This window comes from Xylocopa sonorina, chromosome 3 (assembly GCF_050948175.1).
Source record: "Xylocopa sonorina isolate GNS202 chromosome 3, iyXylSono1_principal, whole genome shotgun sequence".
In the NCBI taxonomy this organism is placed as follows: domain Eukaryota; kingdom Metazoa; phylum Arthropoda; class Insecta; order Hymenoptera; family Apidae; genus Xylocopa; species Xylocopa sonorina.
Window position 1 is genome coordinate 6064289 of NC_135195.1, and position 12853 is coordinate 6077141.

Here is a 12853-nt window from a genome sequence, read left to right on the forward strand (position 1 = left end):
ACGACGAAACTATCTCTCGTCTTCTCTGTCTCTTGTACGAATCGCTTTGAATCTCGCCTCGAAGCGTGAGCTCCAAACTCGTTTGAATCGTGAATGCGAAAGAAAAGCACGTGGACAGGGATACTCGCGGAGACGCGAAACCAATCAACATTCTCTCTCCCACGAAATTCGCAAAAATCAGCATGACCAACGACAGTCAATCGCAGGCGATAAATCCGCTGGGCCTTGAAGCGTCCCTGGCCGTGGCGCTCTCTCGCGTGGTAATCAAGGGAGCAGGCAATAAAGCCGCGTTACAGGAATGTACGATATGATTCCCTCGCGTTCTATGGGCCGCGACTCTGCGCGCAATAAATAGTCACGTGTTTCCCGTAAATATTTAGCACCTTCCACCGGCTGTTTTATTGTTCCCCCCGCCAAGGCGGCTCGTCCATTCAATGATTCAATGATAAAATCAAAGGTTCGCGCCCGAAGCGCAACGCGTTGCAACGTCCTCGGCCTGTTCCTCAACACCGCGGCTACGGACGAAGCTGAAATCTCCTCGAGCTGGGGTCCCCTCGCACCTTTTTCACGACGATAGCCGTTCGCGTCGATGATCCTTTCGCGAGACGAGACGATAGGGTACAGAGATTCGCACCAGTCGTACGGTAAGGGTAGTTTACTGCTTGATACTGTTTTTAAATTTGTTAAACGTTAACCGTAAATCTGGATGCTTCTGAGAGAAGAATATTGTTTTGGCCGTGAATTCAATGGAAAATTGTGACTCGAGTGTGAAGCGAGAGGATTTGTTTTTGTGATATTGTTCGTCTGTAGCTAAGTGTTCCAAAGAAGGGTGGAAATTCATACGCTAGTACTCGATAGAATGTTTTTAGCAATTTTTCTACAAATACCAAGCTTTGAATAGAAAACTGATTATTGGCATCTTTTGCATATAGAATAATTCCTTATTAAGCCCTCTTAAAACAAATTTCTGTTCACAAAGTGCGCTTAAAACAGAAAGAAAATTGAATACAAAAAAAGGAAGACGTACGTGCAAGTAAACTTTCGACGAGCGTGAGTCTCTATGCGCCTGTGATTGAGATTCGAATTAAGATCCACGCAGCGACGCAACATTTTTGCAAAGAGCGCGCGAGCTAAAAGTTTGTCCGATCAGAATTTTATACCGCGATAACGCTTGCGAAAAAAGTCCCAGGTCCCAGGAGTGTGTTAGCGTCGGAGACTGACAGATAAATTTCAACGAGCGCCTGTAACCGTTGCTGAAAAACGCTCGTTACGAGAGAGGCATCGTCGAGAACGAGTCGTCCGGAATGCGAATCCCAACTTTCGGTGTTGCCGATCCGGCCTGCTTTCGGTCTCCGATATCGCGGATGTTTACGACGCGGCCACGAAGTTGACAGAGTGGAAATACGGGAGTCGATTTAAGTAACTTCGTCGCTCTCGGCTGGAGACGCGTCGCGAGGATCCGTCGCAGATGGAAAGGTTAAAGGATGATGCTTTTATCGACTATAAGCGTGGTCACGTTTTTTCGCGAATTTTAACACGGGCATTCGAAAGAAAAACTTGACAAATAATCTGCTGGGTTTATCGCCACCAGACGATCCGTTTATGCGCGAATGAACGTTTGGTAACGAATAGCCTGAGCTATTTCATTGGCTACGACGAAGATTTGATACCTAAAATGTTACAAAAATTTCAATTTCTGATTGAATCAACGAAAACTAATGATGTGTATTAATAATTCATGCTCTAAACCGAAGTGTCATAGGATATTAATAAATAACTGAGTATCTGAGTAATAAATATTTCAATCACTGTTATTTAAGAATTAACTGCTTCAATATCGCAAACCGAGCCACTCAACTCCCAATCAATAATTTCAATCAGTAGAAAAGCACCCTTCAATTATTAACTTTGCACAATTAATTTTCCTCTTGAAAAATAAAACAAGTGGCCCAAAATATTTAACACTTTAGCTTGAGAAATGTCTCTTTACAATTTCCCCCCAAAAGATATTCAAAAATGCATTCACAATATAAATTAAAAGAGATCCAACACAGGAAGGACGAAGAAACGAAGTATCATATGATAATAATAAATAACTGAGTAACTAAATATTTAAATAACTGTTATTTAAGAATTAACTGCTTCAATATCGCAAACCGAGCCACTCAACTCTCAATCATTGCACAATTAATTTTCCTCTTCAAAAATAACAAGTCGCCCAAAGAAAATCTAACACTTTAGCTTGAGAAATGTCTCTTTACAATTTCCCCCTAAAAAAATATTCAAAATTGCATTCGCAATATAAATTAAAAGAGATCCAACACGGAAAGGACGAAGAAAAAAAAAAGAAAACAAATGGAAAAGACCGAATCGATCCAGCAGGAAAGCCCGACGCGGACAGTCGATGGCGTCCCCGGATAAGTGGCGCGTCCCAGCTGAACGTTCCACTGACACACTTCGACCGCGGCAAGGTCGCAGGAGGGTTCGTGGCCCGGATATCGCGATCCTCGGTGGCGCGGCCGCTTTTTCCCGGCGTTCGCCAGCCGGCGAACGAAAAATGAAGATGGCAGACTCGCGGCGGCGGCGGCAGAAAAGAGATTCGGCGTCACGACGAGGCGCGATCTTCATTCCGCGAGGCACGCATCGAGCGGACAGGCGAAACAAAAGAGCGAGCAGAAGAAAGAAGAGAGGAGAGAGAAGAGGATCGCAAGGGCTGCGCACAGGCAGGTCTATTCCTGGACTTAACGAGGGACGCGTCCAGTTGGACGAGACCAGGCCCTCGTAATTGTGTCAAACTCCACGTGGCCTTTTACTGCGCCGGTGTTCTCCACGCGCGAAATTTTTCTACACGCGCTCGATCTCCTCGGGGTTGTTTATCGACACGCTTCTCGGAATCCTGTCGGCTCTTACTGCCCGCGAAACGATTCGATCGTTGTTTCGGGAAATTGGACCCTTTCGAAGCGTCAGTGGTACGAGTCAATAAATGTAGCTCCTGAGATATTTAAAGGCTTGAAAAGGAATTTTTCATTCTTTTTTTTTTTTTTGGTTGTAAAGGATGGATTCGAATTGGGTTTTTTTATCGTGGTCTCGAGATGGTAGATCATTTTATGATTTTGTGAAGTTCGCGATATTTTTTTGAGGAGTCGAGTCGACAAGATTTATAAATATGTTGACAATTTTGTTTTATGATATAATCTGAATTGAGTTTTATGCTACTTGTCCATAAGATGTGAAATGGAAATTGGATCAGTTATCTTGTTACAATGATTACTTTTTTTAATTCTCTTAGAAGCTAAAAGAAGAGTAGATTTATAAATATTTATATTTTGCATGTTTTGATTCATATTTCTCGAATATTTTTGCCATAAATTCTTGCTGCTTGCTTTTGACTAGCACTGAATGATAAAGGATTTCAAAAACAAGAGGATAATGTAAAAGTGTCTTTTGTAGTCGGGGTACTTGAACGGCTTGGAAAAATGCAATGAGCTCACGTTTAAGTCCAAAGAATTGTGCAAAACATGCGGCGGAGAATATGAATTTATCTTTTGTTTGACAAATGACACAACCATGGTCACTCCAAGACGTTTTCAGTCCACAGAATACCTATTTTTCAATTCTGTACGTCCTTTAACAGTGTTATTCTTTAAAAAATTCAACAGATTTTCAACAGTCTCGATTTCTCGTTAAAAGAAAAATGTTCCCCAAAAACCACTCACTAATTCGCACACCATCAACACTCAAACAACAACTCATGTTAACACTAAAGTTAAAGAGAAGCTAACCAAAATGAAAATTCTCTAATTAACTTTCAGACACGCGTCACAAAACCCCAAAATTTTATGGTAACCCCGCAAACACCATCATTAAAAGAAGAACAAAAAAAAATGGAACCCAAAGACGAACGAAAAATCCCAGGGAGCAGTTCGAGCACTGTTCATCGAGCTAGCCTAGGCGCGTCCAGATGATTAAGGTGTCCGTTAACGCGAGTTAATTGATCTCCCGTTTAACGCGAGATACCACTCGAGCTTCTTGCCTCCCCTGTATCCTGGGCCAGAGTGAATCGCGTGCTCTATCCGCGGAGTCGTTTCCCTCTCGATTAAGCGGCCCGTTCCCGCGCGGCCGTTTGACGAACGCGGATCAAACGAGCCGTCCATCCGTGGCCCCGGCAACGACGTTCTTTCACGATATATCGGGGATAATTACGGGTGAGATCTCGTTGCCAAGGTGAGTCGCGTCCAGTCGTCCGTTCGTTTCGGGATGAATGACACGGGTGGCTGCGATTTCGCGGGAAGCCTGGGAGAGTTCGCTCTTCGAGGGACGAGAGAGCGCGGTGGTCACGCCGGGTGCCTTTTCTCGACGGTTGCCACGTTCGCGGCCGCAGAACCGTTTAATTAGAATACCCGTCTCTGCATTGTGCGCTGCCTCTTATTCGATTTTAATTGCCTCTGTGTGTGTGTGTGTGTGGATCGCGACGTTCGACTTCTCCGTGGTCTTGGATGCTCGAAAGGTTTGGAGGACGAAGGAGTTAGATTTTACATGTGAATTTACAGAGTGCATTTTTTGACAGTTGACGTGGCTTCTTCGATAGCTGACAAAATTCTGTTACAATAAATGAATTTTTCAGAAAATTCAACGCAACACTTTCACCCCTCGACAAGAATACAAATTATGATCAGGTGAACGTACTTTGGACTTGATCTCGCAATAAAATTGAAGCACCCGTGACTGCATAAAGACACAACGCAAAATCTCTCTACTGCGAGTCGATGTTATTTTCGATCTATTCAAGGTACACTTAATTTGCATCGATAAACAAGGAACAAAAAATGATGCTATAGATAAGAGAACGTGTTACAGCGCGACTTCACAGCACGGCTTATTTCAAACAAGTAAAAACAATTTATAAAAAAAAAAAAAGAAATGGAAAGTTACGAAGCAGCTTTTTTTCTGAACTCTAACTCGAACTGACGCGTATCGCCGTGTCTCTCGATCTCGCGAGCAAAATGCGTCGCAGGTGTTCTCGTAATACCACGAGGAACTAAAGAGGAAGTCCCCAGCGCTATGACAACACGTTTAATTGCATCGACACAAGGCCACGGATCCGATACGTAACAGAAACGTTCCACAGCAGCGTACGAGTCGACAAAACAACGTCCGCGATCGTGTGCCAATCAAATTTCCCCGCAGCTACTTCTCGAGATCGTTCAACGAAGCGCGTCGCGCGTTGTACGAGTGTGCAGAAGCTCGTCGGACCTCGAGCAATTCGTAATGGCAACCCAAATTCCCAAAAGGCTGTTTGGCAAACACACAGCCGTCCTCGCGGACGCCTTATTTCTTTTTTACGTAAAACACCGCGCAACAGACGCGTCGCATCACTGCACTTTGGAACAGCACTCGAGGCCTTGATCGTGCCGCGACATTCCCGCCCCGTCGAAGAGAGGAAACCCGCCGCGATCGAAGACGAATCTCCTCTGTTACGCGTGCGCTTACCGCCCCAGCTGAGAGGAATCTCATGCCACGGCGAAGTGAGTCAATCCCCCGCGATCGTCAGAGGAGACTCGTCCAAGAGGCGAGGGCGACGCGAGGGCAAAATGCTGGGGCGTAAACTATCGGAACGTCAGAATTGAATTTACCTTCACTGGCACGGTGGCATTCCGATCGGTAATGCCTCTGGTATACTGTTTAAGGGTATCCCCCTTCGCGCAGGAGAGCCAAGCGGACCGACAAGGAGACGAGCGAGCTCGGGGAGGATGAGAACTCGGTTAGATCGAACAAAACACTCTCACGTACAGGAACTGTCACTGCCACCAGTGCAGCCGGGTGTCTCGTCCCGTGGGACCGACGAGAGGTGCACCTTGCGCCCGATACGATGCGACGTACCCGCGGCGATTATCATCGATCATCGATCGGTCGATCGATCCCACGACGTCTCCCTCGTTGGATTACTTCCGTGCGATATACCAGCGGATCGTAGGACGATCTTCAAGCCACGACGATATCGACACTCGATCGCGCTGACGAACTTCCGGAAAAAGAACAGTGTCCGCCACACTGGTTCCTCCCCGAAGTCACTCTCGCGGGTACGCGCGTGCGTTACGTACGCGACGCGATCACACGCGGCTTCGTTTCCCACCGGGTCGTTCGATGTTTTTTTTTTTTTTTTTTTATATATACAGAGATCACGAACTACCGTTCGATAACGTCGATCAGTGGGCGCGTTCACCTACACGCGGTGGATCGTCCGTCGTGTCCCTCGAGGTGTCACTCGTTCGATTCGCTCGCGCCGACTGCGCGCTCGTTAGGTAATATCCCGGACCTGAAACCGTGTACTGGTTGGTTGCTACCACTCCGGCACGCACCGTTCTCCGCCGAGCGCCGAAGAACTAATAAAAGCTGGGGCCCAGCTTGAAACTGCGTAGGCCGCTTACTACTCCTACCACCGCGGCTCCGTTCTATCCCACCGACGGGCCAGTGGACCGGGCCCCGGGACAGGGACAGGCAGGAGAGAAGGCACCGACCGACGGACGCGCGGACGGAACGAACGCGCGGCACGGACGGACGAACGGACGAGCGGACGCGCACGGGCTTTAACAGGTATATAGAGACAGACCACGCGCGTACCAGCGAGGCTGAGCTGGTAGGGTACACCAGCCGGTGCTGATGCAGCTATTACTGCCTCGCTGCTCCTGCTGGCTGCGCGTTGTTCCTCGCTCCTGCCGCCTGGTGAACGTCACTCGGTCAAGGTCCCCCACCAAAAACCTGCACAACACCGCGGCATCACCGCGAGTACCGGCACACGAGAGAGCCAGTTGGCTCTGTGTCTGCGTCTGCCTTCCCTGCGTTCGCCTCCGATAACGTTCACCCATTCAGAGGAGGAAGGTCAGGGTGCGCTTGATAGTCGAACGCCGCGAGGACGAGGAGGTGCGAGCTGCTTCTTTTCTTGCGCGTTTCTTTTTTTTTTTATTGAGAGCTGGTAATTCGAGATTTGGTACTTTTTTGAAGGTCAGAGTGCGCTTGATAGTCGAACGCCGCGAGGACGAGGAGGTGCGAGCTCTTCCTTTTCTTGCGCGTTTCTTTTTTTTTTTTATTGAGAGCTGGTAATTCGAGATTTGGTACTTTTTTGAAGGTCAGGGTGCGATTGATAGTCGAACGCCGCGAGGACGAGGAGGTGCACGCTGTTTCTTTTCTTGCGCGTTTCTTTTTGTTTATTGAGAGCTGGTAATTCGAGATTTGGTACTTTTTTGGTAATATAGATGGATTGTGTAGGTGCACGGTGATTTTGTAGGTTTTGAAGGGGATTGAAGAGGATAGGGTATTTTGAATATTGTTATGATAATTAAGGCTGTTTTGTGTACTGTTGGGTTATGAGAAGGAAGAGTTTATGGTATAAATTACTGTACGAGGAGGTTGAAGTTTGAAGAATTAAAGAATGGTAAATATGTAAACGATAGACATGAGAGGGTATTTTGAATATTGTTATGATAATTAAGGCTGTTTTGAGTACTATTAGATTATGAGAAAGAAGAGTTTATCGTATAAATTATTGTACGAGGGGGTTGAAGTTCGAAGAATTAAAGAATGGTAAATATATGAACGATGGACATCAGAAGGCAATAATAGAAACAAAAACTGAAATCAGAAAGCAGAACCAAATATCTTACGGTTCTACTTGAAATACATTTGATTGTTGCTATTATCTACCTAAAAAAATACAGAACAATTATACAAATTGAATCTACTCGATGGTCCCCAATAGAATACTTAATTCATAAGCGATAACCGCGATAATGAAAATATTATACAACCTTCGGAGAAGCAATTTGCGAGTGTATGCACGATGCGGCGACGAGCAAAACGAACCGGGGAATACGAAAAAGAAACGAATCTTAACAGCGGAAGGCGAGAAAAGGAGAAAAAGGTGGAGCGCGCGAGACATCAAGGGCGCCCGCCCAAAAACTAGCAAAGCACATCGCGGCGTCTCGTCGAGGCTAGCCGCACGGGAGTTTTCGAGGCTGGGCGTCGACGATTCGGTCCCATGGACACAGCTATACTTGGCGCGGACCGAGTGAGCCTCCTGGCGCGAGGGTGGCAGCCGCGTTCGCCTCTCGAACCCCTCTCGTTTCCGCCTGTGCCTCGAGCTCGATCGTAGACGCGGAGGATGACTCGATGCGCTCTCGCGCGCGCGCACTCGATTATGGCGCGCGTTCCGGTTGCGATTGAGACATCCGACGGTAGGCGACTCGATTCGCCGGGAATGGAGAGCGGAATCGAGTACGATTTAGAAAGTCGAGTTTTGATGGGTTCAGAGCCGTGTTTTCGTTTTGCTCGTACATTCCTCTTAACCTGGTTGAGAGTGGGACAAGAACGATCAATGGCTTCGAATAACTGCTTTGAAAAAACGGAGCAATCGTCGATTCTAATAATTCTTGGAATGTACCTGCCTTTTTATTACTACATAAACATTCTGAATTATTTATTTAACTTTCAAGATCACAGATAGGACTCTTCGAAACTTCTAAGCCAGCCTTCTTGCCAGCTTCAACTTAATGCAGAAAAAAAAAGAAAACGAGACGTTTAACAATTTAATACGATCGGATTTCCTGCAATCATCCAATTTTCGATCCAATTACAAGCACCGCCGCCTAATAGAATCGTATACTTTATAAAACAAGCCGCTCGTCGCGCATCACTCAAACCAACAAGTTATCAACGCGCCAAGCGGTCGTGCTCCCTCGCGAGAGCCCCCGGAATGGCCGCATTATTCAAAGCAATGGCTCGTTAACGGTCCAACGGAAGACAAACTAGGGTACGCACGCATACCCACGGCGGACGAGGCGAAGTATCGTTCGCGACAGTTGCCAACGGGCAACGGTCACCTTAGAAAAGTCCCTTGGATCATCCTTCGACGTCGTTGTCGAACAGCGACGGCCATTATCGGTCGCGACAGAGCCGAGGAGACGACGCTCGCCGTCTCGACGGACGCTACGCGTCGTCTTAATAAACATCTGGCCGTGAACGCGTGAAGAAAGTGAGACGTCCGCCTGGCTACGGAGCGGAACATTACAGAAACGGGTAATCGAGTCTACGAAGGGGAGGGGAATTGTGCGCATCGGCAAGTATCAAGGGTGTTCAACGCTGGTGAACAGACAGAGTGCAATTACTGATGATTGAGGATCGGTCTTGTTTCTATTTTGCTCGATTCCACCGAGTAGTTAGCCATGCGCGAACCAATCACAATGCCCAGCTGTTAACGGGTCCAGGCGTCTTATGATTGGCGCGATCATCGTACGGGCGAATCAGCGCTTGGATAAGTGTACAGGGTGTATCATAACGAGTGGCACACGTACGAATGGAATTATTAGCGAAACTGCACGGATGGATATACGTGTTGTTGGAAAAATGTCTACTCTCTTCGCGCAAATCGCTATGATCGCGCCTGGTTCCAAAAATGGGGCAAGCATTCTTCTATTGTTAGGTATCAATGCGAATCTGATGCCTTCCAGAGATTTCTGCTCGTTTTCCTGCCGAAAGCACTCAATTATTCTTCAATTTTCTACACAATGGTAAAACGAAAATGTTTAATCAAGTAAATATTCATAATTGCAAAAAGAAGAAATGGTATCACCTTGCTGAATGTAATTCTATGGACACGTGAATCGTTCGTCCGATTAACGGCTACCAAATGAAAGACGTCAGACGATATCGAACAACTTTTGGGAAAATTAATTATCAGTCATCGATCATTGAGACACAAAAGTGACTGTAATTCGAAAACAAATTCTTTATCGACTTTGTAGCTTATGTTCACTGCTGAAAATGATCTCACGTGTTATGATACGTCCTGTACAAATAATTGAGCATTAAAGTCGATCTGGTTGATGAAGAGCAGACTGATGTCCACATCGGACTCGCCACGTAATAGGGCAGAGTTTATAGCGTAGCGTGATGATAGTGAGCCACTTGATCGTTACAACGCGGGCACGATGTCGCTCGAGTGAGAAAAATAGGGTTTCACGCGAAAAACGAAATCAGTCGAAATTATGTGCTACTGCTCAATTAGCGATCGTTACGTGCTCATTTAGACGGAATGAAAGTGATTAGTCGGGGAGTCGTTGCTTCGGTGTCATTCGTTCCACGGATTCATTATGAATGCGGTTAAAATTCTTTTTGTTCTCGCGTAAACTCCTAACGATTCTACATATAGCTTAATTAAGCACGAATATCTACAAAGGTGCGAATATTCATTAGAACATTGAATTCTTTCCTAATTAAACTTTGGATTCGACAAAGCACCCTCGAATAGGATTGCAATAATTTAGAACAGTCATTGCCAAAGTAATCAAAATCGACTACAAAAAGGTCGAATCCGACCTGCAAGTGGTTCTTATCAGTGAAAAAAAAATTGGGGGTGCGTGAGATACAAATGAGGTTTCCACAAGGGTGCACATTATTTATATACATTATTTATATCTTTGTATGTAATTTCAATGCTAATTACTGAATTCTACTATTTTATTAATTAATGATTCAAATCAGAAGTTTCTTATAAGCAATCTATTGTTACTTGTGGAAATTAGCGTGTTCAATTAACACAGCAACTTAGCGAAAGCGCCATACAGAACGCTGTGTTATATATTATGCATTATGGACTATCGCGAGAAGGTTTTCGATAGCTTTCCCATCTCCGCACCTTGTAGAAGGAGATTTCAGTGCGATTGCCAATCTTTTTACAAAAATAGAAACAAATTGCAAATCGCTCGCCAAGGAGATTTAAAGTTGAACCTGAGTAGATTGAAGCCAAATACTGAAATTCCGCTATCAAACCATCAGACACGTCCCTCATTAAAAGCACTATGTTACTAGATTCGCATTTCCTGTTGTTCTAATCATATTTTTTTATTTAAAAATTTTCCACTCTACAGTAAATCCTGTGTCTGTGTCGGCTTTGAAAATACATTTAAAGTCGATGAATCTGAAGAACCGATATTAAGAAAGGGTCGATACGTTAATTCCAGGGGAAAAAAGTTTGTCATCCTCTGACTTAAGATTTTAGAAACCATTGAAGAACCATTGCTTCCATACTTTTACTTTCAACAAACTTATACGAGCCTCTAAATAAACAACCCCTACGAGAAACCTTGCTTAAACCACTCCATCGACACTCGATCTCCGTTCAATTTCACTCCCCATTGAAAACACTTTTCTCCACCTCCAATTGTTTCAAGCGTGCAGAACCGCGTCGACCTTGAACTCGTCGACGTTGCTCCTCAGCGTTAACGAAGAAGACGGAGGTCGCGACAGTTCCGCGGCACAGGCACGCCTCTGATCGACCCTCGAGGAAGCAGGCAGGCGACACGGTGGTGCGTTTAACGCGGGGCGCGCGCTCGATTTTCACTTTCTGGCCGCGGTCGCGGCTAAAGTGGAACGCGTTCGCCGTCGAGGCGAGACCGTTTGAAGTTCGCGGCGGCTGCCACGTGATGTAACCACCTCGCGACGCGGTGGGTGTTCCACGCGCGATTGTTCGATGCCGCGTTGCGTCAGTTGAATGCGTCCGTATGACAGACGCGACAGATCTATGGGATAACCTGCTGTCGAATCGAAGTTTGCTTTACGACCGCGACGCGAGGTCCGCGTGACTAATTACCGCGACGCCAGCCGACAAATTAAACGACGGGGCTTTTTACCGCGGAGAACGCGAACGTGACCATCGCGAGCAGCTTCGGGGGACCCTTTGCAGTGGACTGCGAGTGTTTGCTGTTCTCCACGATCATCTGGATCCTTCGCAGCGTTTCAGACTCGAGTCGTGTGGCTTTAAGTATGTTTTAGATCTTGTTATCCGTTTACTATTATTCGAATGCCATTTTAACGAGTCTACTTTAGTTTCTTTAGATCTTGTCGATGTCGATTTGGTTTTAGTGGGTCCTGTATCGAATGTTATTCGAGATTTTCGTTTCGTTATTTATAAATGCTAGCAGGCGACAGCTTCGTATTGTTCTGGTCAACGAGTAATATGTTTAACATTAATTTTGTATAAATTTATTGTTTCGAGATTTTCCTGGATTTATTTAGTTCTCGATTAAATCGATCGCTCGTTTTTTTTGCATACGTACATGTGTACGTAGGCATTCAGGGAGGAAGAGAGAGAGAGAGAAAGAGTACGCTACTTTGAAAAAGAACGACTGTCGAAAGTGGAGGACGTGGAAGTAAATCTCACGATGGCGTGAATCGAACAACCGTGAATGTCGTTGCCCGTACACTTTCTCCGATCGAAGTCACGTGCGAACGGCCACTACGACAGCTCGACCTGAATAACGTTCTCCATTCAGACGAAGATGTCGAGGTATTGCGCAGAGCTGGAAAGTTGCCAGCCGGAAAAAGTTCCAGTTCCAACGGTTACAGGTCTCCCAAATTACAATACATCTTGTCAATTCTCTTCTAATAAGCAGGAACGATTTTTATATTCAAAGAAAATTAATTAAACGTAACATTGAAATATCCTGCTATTAAGATCGATCGCGTGAATTAATATCGCGAAGTTTAAGGAAGCAGATTAATTAGCAATATTGTTGCAGTTGTTAAAACGCCGTCATGATTCATGTCTCAGTTAACATATACTTGTCATGAAGAAGTATCCAAATTAAGGCGTTTATGTAACCCAATAACCCACTGTACGCGCAAAGATGTGTCTGAGAATCACAACTTGTTGAGTTAATTGATACGAGGTGCTAAATGGCCCTTGAAACCACGAAGGCGTCAAAACATATCTTGCACCTTTTTTTGTATCAAAGATAATAACATGTGCATCACTCAGTTTCAACAATATTTAGAGAAACTTAAATAAATTGTGTCGATT

General features: G+C 45.4%; 1 protein-coding gene across 3 annotated transcripts in view; it reads right to left on the reverse strand.

Annotated features, from left to right (window-relative positions):
• Positions 1–12853, reverse strand: part of Blo (bloated) — a 193214-nt gene that overhangs the window by 157499 nt on the left and 22862 nt on the right. Inside the window, exon 1 of one of the 3 annotated variants that reach the window (XM_076892704.1) lies at positions 5791–5957. The exons of 1 other annotated variant lie outside the window; for it this stretch is intronic. The gene's annotated coding sequence lies outside the window, so the exon portion shown is untranslated. Of the gene's footprint in view, positions 1–5633; positions 5958–12853 lie in introns of those variants that run through there. One more of the 3 variants, XM_076892703.1, reaches the window with a different exon arrangement.